Source organism: Medicago sativa, chromosome 1 (assembly GCF_051527215.1).
Source record: "Medicago sativa cultivar Bolivia chromosome 1, Bolivia_mono, whole genome shotgun sequence".
NCBI lineage: Eukaryota > Viridiplantae > Streptophyta > Magnoliopsida > Fabales > Fabaceae > Medicago > Medicago sativa.
The window spans coordinates 95,017,419-95,034,816 of NC_140749.1; the positions used below are offsets into that span (position 1 = coordinate 95,017,419).

Sequence of the window (17,398 nt, forward strand, 5' to 3'; positions counted from 1 at the left end):
TCTACACATGCTTTCTTTTCTTTTGCTTTCAATCAACACAACATTTCTTTTTATTATTTTTCTAGTTATATTGATTCTAATTTTTGTTTCACACATGTATGTCGGTAGACAACTACATGTTAGGATAGGAGGGACATGCATCGGGACAAGGATCTCTTACTTATCGAGTGTCTCCTTTGATGATTTTAAAAAGAGAAATTATTTTATAAAAAAGTTAAATATTTCAATTTTCAATGCATTGATTATACATATTTTTATGATAAGTTACCATTTAAAGCCCTTAACTAGCGCCATGGAGGCACTGGTTAACATTTCTCATAGAGGAAAAGTAAATTAATAGAGTAGTGATATTTGAACAATCATTTGAGACAACTTTTGATGAAAACTTATTTTTTTTCTCTTTTTTTATTAGTTAAAAACAATGGAGAGAGAATAAGAGGATAATGTGAGTATGAGAGATAAAGTTGTCAAAAAATTGTTACAAAGTGGTTGTACAAACATCATTTCTCAAATTAATAACAAGAGTTTAAGAGAAAGAGGGTAATTTTTGTGTGAACACCTGACCAAAAATTCATAATTTGTCACATCCAACAAAATCTTGACAATACATAACTATTTAAAGTAAAGTAGAAATATATATAGGATCATTTTCTTTCAAAAATATAGGGTCATTTATGTTTTTGGTCATCTAACATAGGCAAAATTGAGTTTTAGTCCTTAAGAAGATTCTTTCAATCCTCCACCGTAATATAATAAGATTTCATTCATTTTAGTCCCTAATTTTGATGTGTCACAAAAAAAAACTGACGTGACAAGAATTTGTTTACTCGACGCACAGACATGCATATAAGTGATGTTAACTGTACAATTCTTTTATCCATAAATAAAAAAATGGTCAAAATGTTGTTTTGGTCACTTAACTTTATTTAAAGTATCAGTTTAGTCTCATAAGTAATAAAAGGTCTGTTTAGGTCCCTTAACTCTTGCTCTGTTACATGTTTTGGCCTCTTCTGTTAGTTTAATTCAAAAAAATGTTAAGGAACCAAACTTATTTAATTAGTATTAGTTTGGTCCCTTAACTTATTTAATTAGTATTAGTTTGGTCCTTTAACTTAACTTTTTTTTTAATTAAACTAACAGAAGGAACCTTAACTTAGAATAGTCCTTATTATTTTAGGGATTTTAAAAACATTTATTGAAATGCAAGGACTATTTTTCAGAGTCACGAAAAATGTAGGAACCAAAAACATATTTAACCTTAAGATAATTAGGCCTCACCAACTACCACATCAGCATTCCGTTAGAGAATTAACAGCATTGACTAATTTTGATAAAGGAGATAAAATGGGAGGATTTTAAAAACATTTAATGAAATGTATGAACTATTCTTCAAAAGGGCGCAAGATGTAAGGAATAAAAACATATTTAACCCTTTAATTTTCTTCATTGTTGTGTATATCCAAATAATTTTATTTATGTTTGTATCTATGTAAGACTTTCTTTGTTAAATATAGGGTTAATTAAGTAAATGGTTCATATAAATATTCATAATTTTGTTTTTAGTCCCTATAAAATAAAATCACACGTTTTAGTCCCGATAAAATTCTCCATCAACATTTTTAGTCCCTATAAAAAATTTCATCAGCATTTTTAGTCCCTAAAATGCTTAAGAAAAATGTCACAGGGACTAAAAAGTGTGATTTTATTTTGTATGGACTAAAAACAAAACTGTAAATATTTATAGAGACTAAAAACATTATTAACCCTTAAATATATTGATGTTGAAAAGAATATTAGAAAGTTACATACGCCCTTTTTCCTCATCAACCTCTCACTCCTCAACTTCCCTCCCCCTGTCTCACTCACACCAAACATAGGGTAAAAGTTACAAACGCCCTTTTTTTTTTCCTTCTCTTTTTCTAATATAGTATATTTTAATAGAAGTTCAAGGCATTTTATTCAATAATTCATCAACAATAAAAACAGAAATCAGATAAAAAAATTGGCGACTAGCTATTGACAAAGCTTCCTTAGCAATCTTATGAACACCACTATTTGCTTGTCTTCCAGTAAAACTTACTCTAAAGTTTAGACAAAAGGAAATAAGATTAATACACCCCTTAATAATAAGACCAAAGGATGATATATGATATATCACGCTTAGGGTGGTTGATGTCAGCTGCTAACTTGTAATCCACCTCAAAGAGGACATCATGGAAATCCCATTCAGGAACCCATTGGAGAGCTTTCAAAAGACCGTAGGTTTCCCATTCTGATATAACAAGACAAAAAGGAACCCTCTCAATCTTTGCACCGACAAAAGCCTTGTTCCAGTCACAACAATACATCACAGACTTTCCAAGTCTTAGCATAATTTATCACATACATGAATAAAATTATAGACGCATAACTCGAGGATGCATGGTCACTTTGTGTTCTGGATCGGCCAAAAGGATTCTTGGCCCATTAACTCAGGCCCAATATCTTTCAAAGCCCAAACTCCACGTTTGGCATTATTGTTCGCGACATACCCCCTCTCCGCGAGGGGGGTGCACGAAGCAAACGAGACCAGTTCAAACGAACCCCAACGTCTCTTTGCACATTCTGCATGTTCCCGCAATAAACTCTCTGGCGGTTACACTTCCCACGATTTCGTAACCGCCAGAGCCAGGTGTGCCTCCTCAATGGCTCTGCAGCCCTCCACCTCTATAAATTGGGGACTCAATGCAGTCCCCAAGGTAGAACTCTTTCTTCCTCTAAAACCCTCACTCTCTGATCTCTACTGACTTGAGCGTCGGAGTGTCTGCAGGTACACACCCCCCATCCGCTCCAAGAAGCATTCTGACGTATTCCACCACCGTCACAACCACCGCATTCAAAGCACCGGCAGTCACCTTCTGATCAGGTACGATCACTTTGTAAGGACTTACGATAGTTCATAAAAAGCAAATTAACTCGTATTTTTTTTTGTAGTGGTCAGGGTTTGAACCCCGAACCTTGCATATTTTATGTGTTGTCCCAACCAACTGAGCTAAGCTCACGAGGACTAACTCGTATATTTCAATATAAAAATATTGTATAATTAGAGTAAGAGTAAACCACACATCCCCTTAACATCTTTTATATTCGTCTTTCAAGGTCACTTAATCATATAATCATTTAGTCAGTTAAGTACCTCAAAAAATTAATTACCTCAAAAAAAGGACTCGACGGTTGGTTTCTCCCCCGAACAATATAGGGAATCCAAGCATTCCTGTTTGTCGTTTGTCCTACGTATGCACTATCTATGATAACGAACAAACCACCACACCCCACCAGCTTGAGCAATAGACTATCTCTGAAAAGAGTGATGCTTTCTTACCCTCAGATTGGAAGCCTCCATGCATCAACACCACCAAAATCCCCAGCATTGCTGCAATTTTCAGCTTTTTTTTTCCTTCTTTTATTTTGATTTTTGTTGCTCCTGCTAGTTTATCAACAATTAGCTGGTTTATCAACAATTCCAAGCCTATAGTGTAAAGGCGTGACATATATTTGCTGGTTTGAAACTAGAACGTATAAGCAGACTATGCTTCTGACTGTATTACTTTGCCTGCTTGAAGTGCATCTTGCAAGAAGCTCACAGCATTATCATAGTTCAAGAAGCCCATAAACCAAAATTCATGATTGTCGACAGAGATCACTTGGATCGATGTACTTTTCAGCAGGATTGACTGTATTAGATGAAGGATTCACTGCTTTTAGCTCATGCAGTGGAATGACTAGCATCAGAATTAAGTTTAGCTGTAAAATTTAAGCATGGAGGAATGTATTTAACCTTTGCAAGAACATATATCTACAATTGTGAACAAGTAGATTAAAAGACCAGAGAGCAGTAATTGAGTCAGCATTACACTAGAAGACAGCAAAGTAAATTTTTTGAATGATGTTACAATTGTAATTGACACGGAACAACCAACAGTTACAGAAGCTGGTCGAGGTAACCTATGAAGACTAGGGAAACCAAACCCATTAAATAAGACATCCTTAGATTAGAAATGTAGACCCTGCCAGCCATATGGGACAAGCATTTAAACATTATGGGTGATGAGTCAATATTTAGTCTATTTTTATGCATTATTTAGTTTAGTTTTATTTAAGATTTGATTTTATTTTATTGCAATTTTATTTCATTTTTTAATCTTTTTACTACAATTGCATATTTTATATTTCAGGAACGAATATATGGTGGAAGGTGTCTTGGAGCAAAAGAAAGGAGTCTGGAGCAAATTCGGAACAAAAATACGAAGATACGGAGACAAAAATATGTCTCCCACAAGTCAGAAGCTTGGCACGGCCCGTGCCAACATGTGGCACGGCCGTGCCACCCTCCAGATGCCCTTTTGTTGCTTTTCTTCAAGCCCAAGTTACTCTGTTTTAGTTTTACCGAATAGCCCTTGTAGTTGCTTAGATTTTAAGTCAATTGTAAAGCTATAAATAGAGTAGCTCTCCATCATAAACATTCATCTTTTGTTCTTGGAAATAATATGTGACAATTGTTTCTTTGAATAAAAGTTCACTTTTATTTTATTGTTCTTTTATTTTACGTTATTCTTCTCTTCTTTGTCTACAATGAACGTTAGTGAGTAGACTTCTTTGTCTTGGGATTGTTGGATAAGTCTAATGACGTAATCCGGATCAAACCAAGCCTTAAACCTTAATCTATGTAACCCTAATTTCTAATCTAGATTCACCGATTTAACATGAATTAACCATTATCAAAATGTGAAAACGAAAGTGGAGGGTTTGATAATTGTTAATTCATTATTCCAAATATCAATTCATAAAACGAAAGTGGAGTTTTGATATTCGAACAAGTGAATCTAGACAAGGATTGCGAAACATGAAAATAGTCTAGCAAACCTTGAGACATATAAAGTTTCGAGCTTCAAGGATTCCAAAGGCAATCACCCATGAAAATAGGTGTGGTTGTTGGAGGAACACATTCACTGAGACCGAAAGGAGATGTGATAGGCTAAAGAGAAACTTGTCTTTAGAAATTAGGACCAACGTAAGGTTATAAGTTTAAGGGTTTGTTTGTAAAGGACTTGTCATTAGGATGAACCAATAATCCCAAGGCTCCTTTTATTTTATTATTGTTATTTTCTCTTATTTAAAAACCCCCTATCTTATAATCTTTCTTCTCTTCTAATCATTCTCTAAAAGTTAATTGAATTCATAACTCCCTAGCGGAACGATACTCTTTTTACTATTACTTCGATAGACCGTGCACTTACGGTTTGGCCTATCAATGGGCTCAAGAGTAACCAAAGGATAGTGTGAAAAATAATAACCTTTAGAAAGCTATATATAGTAAGGGGACTTGTGAAATAAATTAACAAAGGGAACATCATCGTTTACAGATGTAGCAGGGAAGGAATGGTTATGGATGCATGCACTAGGGAATGACATTAGATCCTCTCGTGTTCAAATCTCACCACTAAATCTCAATGGGTCTCACTTATATATCTGGCATGTTGTAGAACCAATTAAGTTTTAATGGTGAGATCACCAAAATAACTACGAGCGACACATTTGACTCACAAATAAAGAAAAATGTATAAATGAAGGAGATATTATTATTTTAATAATTGTACCTATCAAGTATTAGTGTAATCACTATTATCATAAATGTGTAACAACCCGATTTTCGCTATTTTTATTTATTATTTATTTATGTGTGTTATATGTGCTCTTATGTGATTATTTGCCTCTGTGTGTATTTTTGGTTGGGAATTGTAGAATTCGGTGTAGAAGGGTATTTTAGTCATTTTGGACTTAGGGGCATTTTGGTCATTTTGAGAGCAGGGGTAATTTTGTAATTTTGGTTGAGGATTATTATTTTGAGTGTTAGTAAGAATGTTATTTTATCAAGTTACTAGAGAGGGTATAGTAATTATTTTATTTACCGGTAAGTGACCGTTAGTGTTGTAAACTACCGTTAAGTGAGTAGTGACACTTTGGAGGTTAGAATAGAAATGGGTTAGGCCCATTAAGGTTGTGAGATAAGCCCAATTGAATAGAGCACATATATAAACTCTAGTTGTTGGTGAAATTAGGTTTTTACAACATTTCACATTTCATTCATTGAGAAGAGAAGTGATAGAAGCTAGAGAGAAGAACAAGAACAAGGGCTAGAGCTAGAAGAGGGGATTCATTATCTAGGAGCTAAATTGAAGCTTGAATTAGAGATTCTTGGTGTTAGAGGTAAGAGGGTTAGGATTCAACCATAATTCATATTTTTTTTTCTTTACCCATTTTTGTGAAATTGATGAATTGAACATAATTGTTGTAGAATTCGTGCATACTTGTTGCTGTTATGTTAGAGAACATGATTTATATGATAATTGCATGTTAGTATGTGAATTAACATGTTTAAATGCATAGTTGTTGGTGCCTTGTGTTCTTGAGCAAAATTGATGAAAAATGAAGTTGTGATGTTGAATTGTGCATGAATTTGTGTTCATTAGTTGTTGTTGATGATTGTTGAACTGTTGGAATTGAATTGGTGTGACTGGAATCGTTGTTTATGGATTCATGAGGAGATTTGTGGCTATGTTGGAGTTTTGAGAAAATTTTATGATTTTGGTGAAATGAGCTATGTTGTTGTTTTTAATGTTTGAATCATGTTTGTTTAAGTGTATTGAACCTATTTTGACCCATAAACACTTTCTGGAACTTGGTTTGGGAGTTGAGGATTTGAAAAATGGGATTTTGGGTGAAAATGATGAGGAACCCGTAACTACTGCAGAATTTATCAAGAACTGCGCTAATAGCCCAAATTGAGCCAATAGCGAAATTTCCCAGAAGCAGTTTTTTTCAGTTTCGCTAATAGCCCAAATTGAGCTAATAGCGAAATTTCCCAGAAGCAGTTTTCTTCTGTTTCGCTAATAGACCAGATTGAGCTAATAGCCAAATTGCCCATAAATAGTTTTTTTGTTTTGTTTGTTTTGAGCTTTGGGGGACCAATCCAATACTTCTAAAATGTTTCTTTGGACATAATTAACCTCTGTTTACACCTTTAATCCTACTGGAACATGATTTGAGTTGGTTTGGACTTGAATTTACGAAAATCGTCTAACTTTTACCGAAACGGTCCAAACGTCAATTTTTCCAAAAACTCGTTTTCTCCGGAAATTGAAGTGGGATTAGAGTTGTATATTGTTTATATGATTTCTAAAAATGGATGTGATTGGTTCTATCAAGTTTGAACTTGTTTTGCTTTGAAAATGGAACATTTTGTGAAAAGTGAAAAAGTGAGACGAACTTTGGGTTTTTCTTGAATTCGTCGTTTTTGGCCGATGAAATGTTTATGTAACCTCTACTGCACCTATAAGTGACTTGTGAGAATACATGACATAGGCAATTGAGCTTGTGGAATTGGTTTTGGTTCATAACCTCTAGTATTTTTTTAAATGATGACTTTTGGAGACGAACTTAGTAGAAATGACTCTTGATGAACTAAAGTCTTATGAATCTTTTTTTTTTGAATGGTCACGTATGACTAAATGATTGTATTTGAATGATTGCGGAAGGATGAGAATGATGTTTATCATAAATTGTTGTATTATTCCATTTTACTTGGTTTATGTGATGTAAATGGAAATGAATTGTAAATCGATGTTGATGTATGTTGATGAATCTTATGTGAGATGTGATTGTTGAATGTGTGGGCATGATTACTTGATAATGCAATGTTGTTGAGTTGTTGAAATGTAAAAGGAGGTGTACTTCTACATTGTCTTTGGTAGTTGTTATGTCGGAGTTGTGCATTATCGAGTCATTGCTATATGTCCATGCATCATACCATGTTGAGTTGTTGAAATGTAAAAGGAGGTGTACTCTTACTTAGATGTGCGGTTGGCATCTATTGTTGTTGATTTGGTACCACATGCATCTAGAGAAGAGTCTAGAACATTGCATGCATTTGAATAATTGATGAGTTGTGTCATAATTGAATATATGACTTGGTGAATTTGTGTATTGGTGAAATTTGGTGAATGTTGTGATTATGTGGATTGGTGTATATGTACATTGGTGGATTTTGTGGATGGTTGTGAATAATTGTATTATGCTCTAATTGCATGTCTTAATTGTTTGTGCTTATACACTTGGTGGATCAATTGATGATGGTTATTTTAATAATAATGATGAGGTGAGATTTGTATCTGTATATACATACAGATGATATGGTGATTTCCTTGATAATGATGATTGCTTGCTTATAATTTGGAAATGATGAATTGTACTTGTTGAATTAAGCATGCTAAATGAGTAATGAGGTAAGTGACGTTATCATTGATTGATGTTGATAAATGATGAGCGTTTGTTGATGACTTGATTAGAGGTTGAATATGCATGCTATACTATGATAATAATGTGATAGCTTGAAATGTAAGTGATGGGGGATAATAATGATCATGTGATGCTAGTGTTCTAGGAGGGAGGGTTATGTATATCTGATACATGTATGATACACTTGTTGATATGAACTTGGAATGATGATATGGAATGGTTTGAATGGTATGAGAATCATGAATACTTTGAATACATGTATGATTTGTTATTTTGTATTCTTGAATATATCTTTCATTTCCAATGTTCTTGTTTAAATCTTTTATGGATTATGATGATGTAATGCTAATCCTCAGTGGTCTGTGGTGGATCGCCTACCTCTCTGTATGGATGGGTAGACGGCGTGCAGGATGCTTAGTTGCTGCTTGTTGATGCCGAGGAGTGGAGTTCCTCTTTTTCATGCAAGTGTCTAGATTAGGGCTCTGATCTAGGATAGTCCTTGCATGTTGTTTCATTTTGACTATGTATCTTGGAGTTGTTGATATATTCTGTTATTTGGGATTTGGAGAATACAATTGTATTTTGTTGAGATCTGGAGATGTTTTATGATTTTTAAGTATGTCCTCTGCTATGTTGAGTAACATGATCTTCATGCATGTATGTATTGTGGTTTATTCGGAGACGTAACATCTATTTCTAGAATATGTCTGATATATTCGTGCGTTTTACCGCTTATTAGAAATAGGGTGTTACAAAATGCATAGTGTAATATATTGACTTGGGAGTGAGGAAAGTAGTATTAAAGTAATAAGATGATACAATTAGAAAACAAGCAATTCATAGGACCAGAGGGAGTAGAAAACAAGCAATTCATATTGCATTGAAAATTAAAAGGGTCATTCTTTATTGGGACAATTTTATTATGTTTACAATTTGAATCATATGTTGTGGGACGGAAGGAGTACCTCATGTTGGATTCCAACAGGAGAGGATTCAAATCCCTAGTGAAATTATTGATAAGGAAAACTATAGTCAGGAATGCACGGTCTCAAAATTTGAAGGGCAAGGAAGCTTCAACTCTGTAAGTGCATGCATTCGATGATACCATTTTGGTGGTGGTGGGAGTATGCCTGTAGGGACAGATTAGCATATAATTTTTTTTTGAACAAACAAAAATGATATATATTAATAACACCAGTGAAGCACCCTGCACAAGGCGTGCAAAAAGTGATTCACCTAACAAGATTTACAGAGTCATAGTGCCAAGTAAAGAGAGGCACAAAACAGACATAAATAATTATTAGTGAACACCCATACAGCAACGGATGTTTCCACCAATCATAATAACAATAACTAAAATATGGATGCTTTGCCTTCACCCACAAAAAAGAATGTAACTTTACTTTCTCAAAAAGAGCATAAGGATGTGAAGCCGCATTTTTAAAGATACGATCATTCCGCTCCTTCCATATGATCCACATACACGCGAACCAGATACCTGTCAAAAATAATTGTGTGCACCGCGGTAGTCCAGCCAAGTGAGTAAACTAATAAAGATGATCACGTAATGTTATAGGAAACACCGCATAGATGCCTAACCAACTCATAACCTGATGCCAAAGAGAATTAGATACGGCAGACTCCATGAAAAGATGTCTTGCGGATTCTTGGACATCGCACCCAACAGGACATATTGAAGCTGGTGATTGTATTATGTTCCTCCTAACCAAGTTGTCGCGGGTCGGAAGTCTATTACGTAGTAAGCGCCAAACAAAAATAGAAACCTTCGTCGAAATAAACCTATGACAAACATCGACAACGAGATTCCTATCAGCCTGGTCCCCAGCGTTGGTGATGAAGTGATAAGAGTCCCGCACCGTGTAACCATGAATGGGGTCCAACAACCACCTCCATTTGTCAGTAACATTAGCCTGCAAAACAGTGTTATGTAATAGTAATGAACACTCCCTCACACTATCTGAAGTAAAATATTTTCACAAGAAAAGGGGGTTTGAATTGTGACCTGTTTAAAATTTGTCTAATAAAATTTTTCTTTTAATTTAACAATCACGATTTGTTTGTTAGTAAATTAATAATAACAATAATAATTGTGAGGTGTGTGATTTTGAACAATAAATTAAAAATAAGTAAGGAGAGAGAAATGACACACGAAAGTTATCGTGGTTCGCCAAACGCCGGCTACTTCCACTCCCCACACAAGTGTGAGATTATCCACTAGGTAGTTGCGTTAAATAACGTTAACCACAACTCCTCTTTTCCTTGTTCACAAATGAGTAACTTTTACTCTTACTAGATCCGACTGATCTCTTCTGCAACGAGCAAGTCTACCTTTGCTTTTACAACCAAAAGATCAACCGAGTACCAATCACTTTTGTTAGATCCTCCCGATCTTTTCCTACAACAAATGATTCTACCCTTTGTCTTTTTTACCTACAAGCTTTACAATCCAATAAGAAATAATTTCTTACTTGGACCAAAATAAAATATATGTAGTAAAAACTAAAAGGGTCATGTTAACCAGTGCCCCGGGGCACTGGTTAAGGAAGCCAAAAGAAGAAATTGAAAATAAAAAAAGATTTTTTTTATGTTTTTAATGCATTGATTACACAACTTCCAATGCAAATATTACTATATTTGCTTCCTTAACCGACCGGTTAACATTTCCCAAACTAAAAAGAGCTCAACACAAAAGAGCAATTTTTAGAACACTGAAACAAACTAATGAGAGAGCTTTTGTGAATGAAAATTGTTGTTGACACATTAGAGAAGGCTGGGACACACATGTAAAATACACTTTTGCCCCCTCGGCAGTTAACTGCCGAGGAATTTTAAACCCGGCTGCAGTTAACTTGGCAGAAGCTCTCTCATCTCCATTATTCATCACATCTTCAAATTTTTTTTCTCAAATCTCTCTCACAAATCTCTCTAAAAAACCCAACCAAATTTATTCAACAAAATCACAAGTAAGTAATTATAATGCTATTAACTTAAATTTTAGTTGTTATAAATGTTTTTATTTTTTAGTTTTTGAGTATATTTATTTTATTTTAGTTTTTGAGTAGATTTACATAGTATAAATTATTTTTAGAGTAAAATGTTTGTATGATGTTTATGTTATAGTTTAAAGTTTATTGGTTATATTTTAATTTGGTGTTTTAAATTAATTTTTTATTTTAATTTTAATTAGATTTACATGTTATAAATCATCTTTAGATTAGATGTTAGTTGATTAATTTTGTTAAAATGTTTGCATGATGATTATGTTATAATTTAAAAAATTTAGGGTTATTTTTTTATTTGGTGTTTTATAATTTTTATTTTATTTTAGTAAGACTATATGATTTATTTTAAGAGTAAATATAATTTGAATAATTTTGCTATATTTTACGTTAATTTTTTTTTTTTAGACAATTACATTTTAGGGTTATTTTTATGATTTTTAGAGTCTATGTATAATTTGCACATTAAGTGTTTGATGAAATGTTTGAATGAGTTTTTCATTGATTCTTTTAAATTTCTATGTGTGTAGATTTGAAACAATGGCCGGATGGATCGACGTTCATGCAACATTCAACGGCGGAGAACCTCAGAGGTTGAAGGTTCGGTGCCTTGATGTAACGTTAAGAGATCTCAAGGATCAACTGAATGAATTCAACCAAGGAGTCAACCCAAGAGACACAAGAAGGGTGCAAAATGTTCGGTATAAACGTCCAAAGCTCGACGAGGGGAGCGTATCATTCACTTGGATGGAGTTAAAGAACGACGAAAACGTGACGAGTATGTTTTGGGAGCACACCAAGTTCCAGTGGATCGATATGCGGGTGACGTTGCTGAGATCAACTGAAGATATCATCAACAGTTTGATTCCGCCAGAAGATCGTCATTAGTTAGGGTAAGGTGCATTCTAACTACAACAATTGTCTTACCTCTGAAATGGGGTGATTCAAACTTGCCAAACGGCCAGGACTCAAGCATTTCGCTGGGCATTAATGTTTTTCCTTTGAAAAGATTAAATTTTTGTTAGGCTTGCTTAGATGCTGGTATTAAGTGTCAAGGGATGGACCTCATTTCGTTGGCACTTGAATACCATCATCTAAATCAAGCCTGACAAAAATTTATTCTTTTCAAAGGAAATCATGAATGCCCAGCAAAATGCTTGAGTCCTGTTGTTTGGCAAGTTTGAATTTACCCCATTTCAGAGGTAAGACAGTTGTTGTAGTTGGAATGCACATTCCAACTGCAACAATTGTCTTACACTGGATGGGGCAATTCAAACTTGTTAATCGGCAGGACTCCAACATTCGATGAGCATCTTGAACAATGGTATTCAAGTGTCAAGGAATGGACCTCATTTCGTTGGCAATTGAATACCATCGTTCAAGATGTTCATCGAACGTTGGAGTCCTGCTGCTTAGCAAGTTTGAATTTGCCCCATTCAGTGGTAAGATAATTGTTGCAGTTGGAAGGTACATTCCGGAATGTGATGTAATTGTTTTTTTTTAAATACGTCGTTTATGTAATGTAACGAAACCTGTATCGCAATATTTATTCGAACGAATTCATGCTATTGTAATATTTATTCGAATTCACGCTATCGCAATATTTATTGGAATTCACTCTATCACAATATTTTAAATAACATAAAATAATTTTTAAAGAATTTCTAATAATTTTCTAACACAATTCTATTCTAAACAAAATAAAACAAAAAAAAAAACAAACTCGGCAGTTAAGTGCCGAGGAAAACCTCGGCAGTTTAGTATCGAGGAAAACCTCGGCAGTTTACTACCGCCGGTTTCATCATTTCCTCGGCAGTTAACTGCCGAGTCGTCCTGAATCCAGAATTTGCAGAACCTGTTGTAGGCAGAACCTGTTACATGTGTTTTTACACATTATTTCGATGCCAAACCATAAAGCTAGTCAAATAAAATTACAAACATAATTGAAATTGAAAATATAATACGGAAACGAGCAATTGTCATAAAAAAATGTCATCTAAACAAAGTAACAACAAATGTACTGGAAGTACTAACAAAACGGCCAAATGTCATGAAAATACACCAAGTCCTAAAAATAAATCCTAAAAATACTAGCAGTCCTAATCCTACTGCTGGTCCTGGTCATGCTGGTGCTGCTGGTGCCTCCTCCTCGGTCTCTGGGCTCTCCTCCTGGTAATGATCGGCGCGATCTGCTGCCTAACATCCTGCAAGGCCGCATACAACTGCTGAGGGGTCATGCTCATCACCTCTTGACCCAAAAACTCATCAGCATGGGCAACAGCGCCACTAACCATGTCATAGGTGTCAGGGGAGCTTCTCGCCTCGTACCGCTCCCACTGCTCTGCAATGGTCTGCTCCTCATTTGGAGGCCTCAGAACATCTCCCGGAAGAAGTGGTAAAATCTGAGGGTGAGACACAACCGTGTACCATCGTACATAGCCCTCTGCCATACGCCATGGTTGCTCTCCTGCCTGCTCACCCCCAATCAGCCTCCTTAAGCGTGCGAGGGCGGAAGTCCACGAAGGCCTGCACAATCTCAGCCGGTGTCAGCTCTGGAACATCCGTCGGAGGTCTAGGTACGGACTGGACATATCCGTACTGCCTCAATACCCTCTCCGGCAGGTGACGGTACACCCTACGATCGCCGCACATGATCCAGCCAGAATACCAGAATACCTCCTCGAAAGGCTGGAACTCCCTGTGCCCTTCGTATGGCCTCCAGCATACGTCATCAAACGTAATCCAATCAAGTGCCATCCGATACGTGGCCCCCTCTCCATGACCCTTCTGAAGAGTCCACCTCGCCGCAACCGGTAAATTTTCAATGTAGTCCGGGTTTGGATCAACAGTGTAAAACTTAGGGAAGTGCGACAAAAACCATGCCTGCACAAACCATACAAATCACATTTATAAATAAATTAAAGTTAACTAAAAAAATAAAATTTCAATTTAACAAAATAATAATAGTTAAGAAACAAAATAAATATAACAAAATATAACAAAATAATAATAGTTAACAAACAAAATAAAATTTAAATTTAATTTTTCTTACAGTGAGCAGTGTCACGCTTCCCCCAAGCTGTCTGTCTCCGGGCAAGCAGGCATGAGCTAACTCATCATAAAGGTATGCAAGTGCCATCCCTCCCCACGAATAAGTACGCATCCTCGCGTAGTCGTCCTCCATAGTCGTCAAATAGATCAACTGGATGCGTTTGTTGCTTCTATCCCCAAACAACAAGCATCCAACCAAGTAGAGAAGGTAGCACTTCACACAATAAGTCCTAACCCTCCCCAGCTCCTCCAGCTCCTCTGGATCCTCTGTATCCGCCAACAAGTTAGCTCTACCAAGGTGCGTCGTATAGAAATCCCTCAGCTTTGGATAACTAATGTACCCACCATACTCTATTGCAGATTTTCTCTGCCTCCTTCTTCGACGCACCCAAATGCCTCATCAGCAGTGACTCTCCCTCTTCTCTCAACATCTTCTTTCGGTGGCCCAACATCCGCCCTTCAATCGGGACATGCATAAGACATGCGACATCGTCCAAAGTCACAGTCATCTCCCCCATGGGCATGTGAAAACTGTTGGTCTCGGGATGCCACCTCTCGCATAGAGTCATCAGCAAAGCGTGAGGCACAGTGGCGTAGCCCAAGTAGACCAAGTCATGTAAGCCACTCGCCCTAAGCGGATCCCAAAACCATCTCTGATTGGGGTTTGGACGTCCGAGACTCAAAATCTTAGGGCCATGATTAATTGGCTTTACAACACGCTTCTTGCGGCACTGAAAAAATAGAAAATTAAACATAGTTTAAACAATGTAAACATTTAACTAATAAATATAAAACTTAATAAATGCTAAAATAAAAATAAAGAAAACATATAAAGAAAATCACATATTAATAAAAGTTGATATAATAATTAAAAAAAACATATTAAGAAAACATATAAAAAAACATATTAATAAAACATATAAATAAAACATATTAATAATAAATAAACAAACACACACATAATTAAACATATTAAACATATAAAATGGAGAAAACATATTAAGAAAACATATTAAATCAAGAAAGAAAAAATAAAGAAAATAAATAAACAAACACACACATAATTAAACATATTAAACATATAAAATGGAGAAAACATATTAAGAAAACATATAAATTAAACATATTAAGAAAACATATTAAATCAAGAAAGAAAAAATAAAGAAAATAATTAAACAAACACACACATAATTAAACATAAAGAAAGAACATTTAAAAAAAAAAAATACTTACGTCATCCTTATTATACCAAAGTGGCAATGCCACATGATTGGCATAAGAGTGAAGCAGATCAATGATCTGCGGTCCTCCAGGAAAGGGAGCGTCCGTAGGCAACACCTCCGGGGCAGCCGCCATAGCAATGTCATCATCGTCTGGCTCCCCTGGCATATGCGGCTGCTCTGGCTCGTCGTACCCACCATCAGTCACATCATGGTGATCCTGATAGTTCAGGTACTCCACCTCCTGGGTCGGGTCAACCACCTGCGACTGTTCAGGATGCGCCTGAGAAGCCTCAGATGCCTGAGAAGTCCCTGAATCATCCGCCCTCCGACCTCTTCCCCTCTTTGGGATGTGCCCCCTTTGCCTCTCCCTCCGGTGGCTTTGAGTCATCGCACGCCTACCACCAATCATCTTAGATGGATCAATGGGCTCCTGATCGGCCATATCTACACATCATAAAATCAGTCATACAATCATCATTATGTCCATCATTCATAACCTAAACTAAAATCATCATTACAATCATCATTATGTCAATCATCCATAACCTAAAATCATTCATACAATCATCATTACAATAAAATCAATAACCTAAACTAATCATTTCTATACACTTTCAATAAAATCATTCATACAATCATCATTATGTCCATCATTTCCATCATAACTTAATCATTTCTATACACTTAATCATTTACATCATAACCTAAATACACTAAAAAATCAATATACACTTAATCAAAATATAATTAACATCACTTCTATCATTCCATAACCTAAACTAACCAAAAAATCAATATAATTTTCGTTGAGGCATTTGATCAAATACTTTGTGTGCAAAGTTTCAAACATATTCAAATTGTGTTAATTTGACATCATTCAAAACCACATTGTACTTAAAACTCATTCAAACAACATTCACAACACCTACATTCAATTATAAAGTACATGCAATCATCTAAATATCAATTCCAACATCAATCCTAACCACATGCAAACTACCAATTTTTTTTTAAAAAAAAACCTACACAAACTAACATTATGATCAATAATGAGTCAATATACTTACTTGTGATTAAATGGAGATGATGCACTTGATTTTGCTCAAAAATCGGAATTGTAGGGCACTTGGGGTGGTTTTGGATGTGTTTGAAGTGAAAACAGAAACTGGAAACTGCTTCTGTTCGTTCTGTGTATGTTCAGAAATCTTCGGCAGTTAACTACCGAGGAATTCCTCGGCAGTTAACTGCAGCCGGATTTTGAATTCCTCGACAGTTAACTGCCGAGGGGGCAAAAACGTATTTTACATGTGTGTCCCAACCTTCTCTAATGTGTCAACAACAATTTTCTTTGTGAATTTGCTTTGTATGGTGAAAATCTTTCTCAAAATTCGGTAGTTTTTCCTTGCTATGAGTGTGTCTATTTATAGCTAGGATCCTCTTCTTGGTGAGCATGTGAGCACATGTGTGAGCTGCCAAATTTTATACTCCCACGTGAGGAGCCTTTGTTCCTTCGTGTGAATTCACAATGCAGCTAGCAATTTGTGGTAATAACCTTTACAGCCAATGCAAAACCATGTGCTATTTCAATACCATGTGATGTGTAGCTTCCTTATTGGTCCACGTGTATAATTGGATGCAAGCTAGCAATCTTTTTTCCCTTTCCATTTACGGTTAAAAGCATGGTTTGTATGTAATCCCTCCGTCCCAGAATATCTGACACATTTACTAAAAAAAAGTGTCTCAAAATAATTGAGTCATTTCAATTTTCAA

The 17,398-nt window shown here is 35.5% G+C and overlaps 1 long non-coding RNA gene across 1 annotated transcript; it reads right to left on the minus strand.

Moving 5' to 3' along the window:
* Nucleotides 1-9,189: 9,189 nt before the first annotated feature.
* On the minus strand, nt 9,190-11,090 carry LOC146959498 (uncharacterized). The gene is made up of 2 exons (XR_015024964.1): nt 10,505-11,090; nt 9,190-10,265 (listed from the first exon to the last, which is right to left on the minus strand). It is a non-coding gene; the product is annotated as an uncharacterized LOC146959498 (long non-coding RNA).
* Between the last annotated feature and the right edge of the window lie 6,308 nt (nt 11,091-17,398).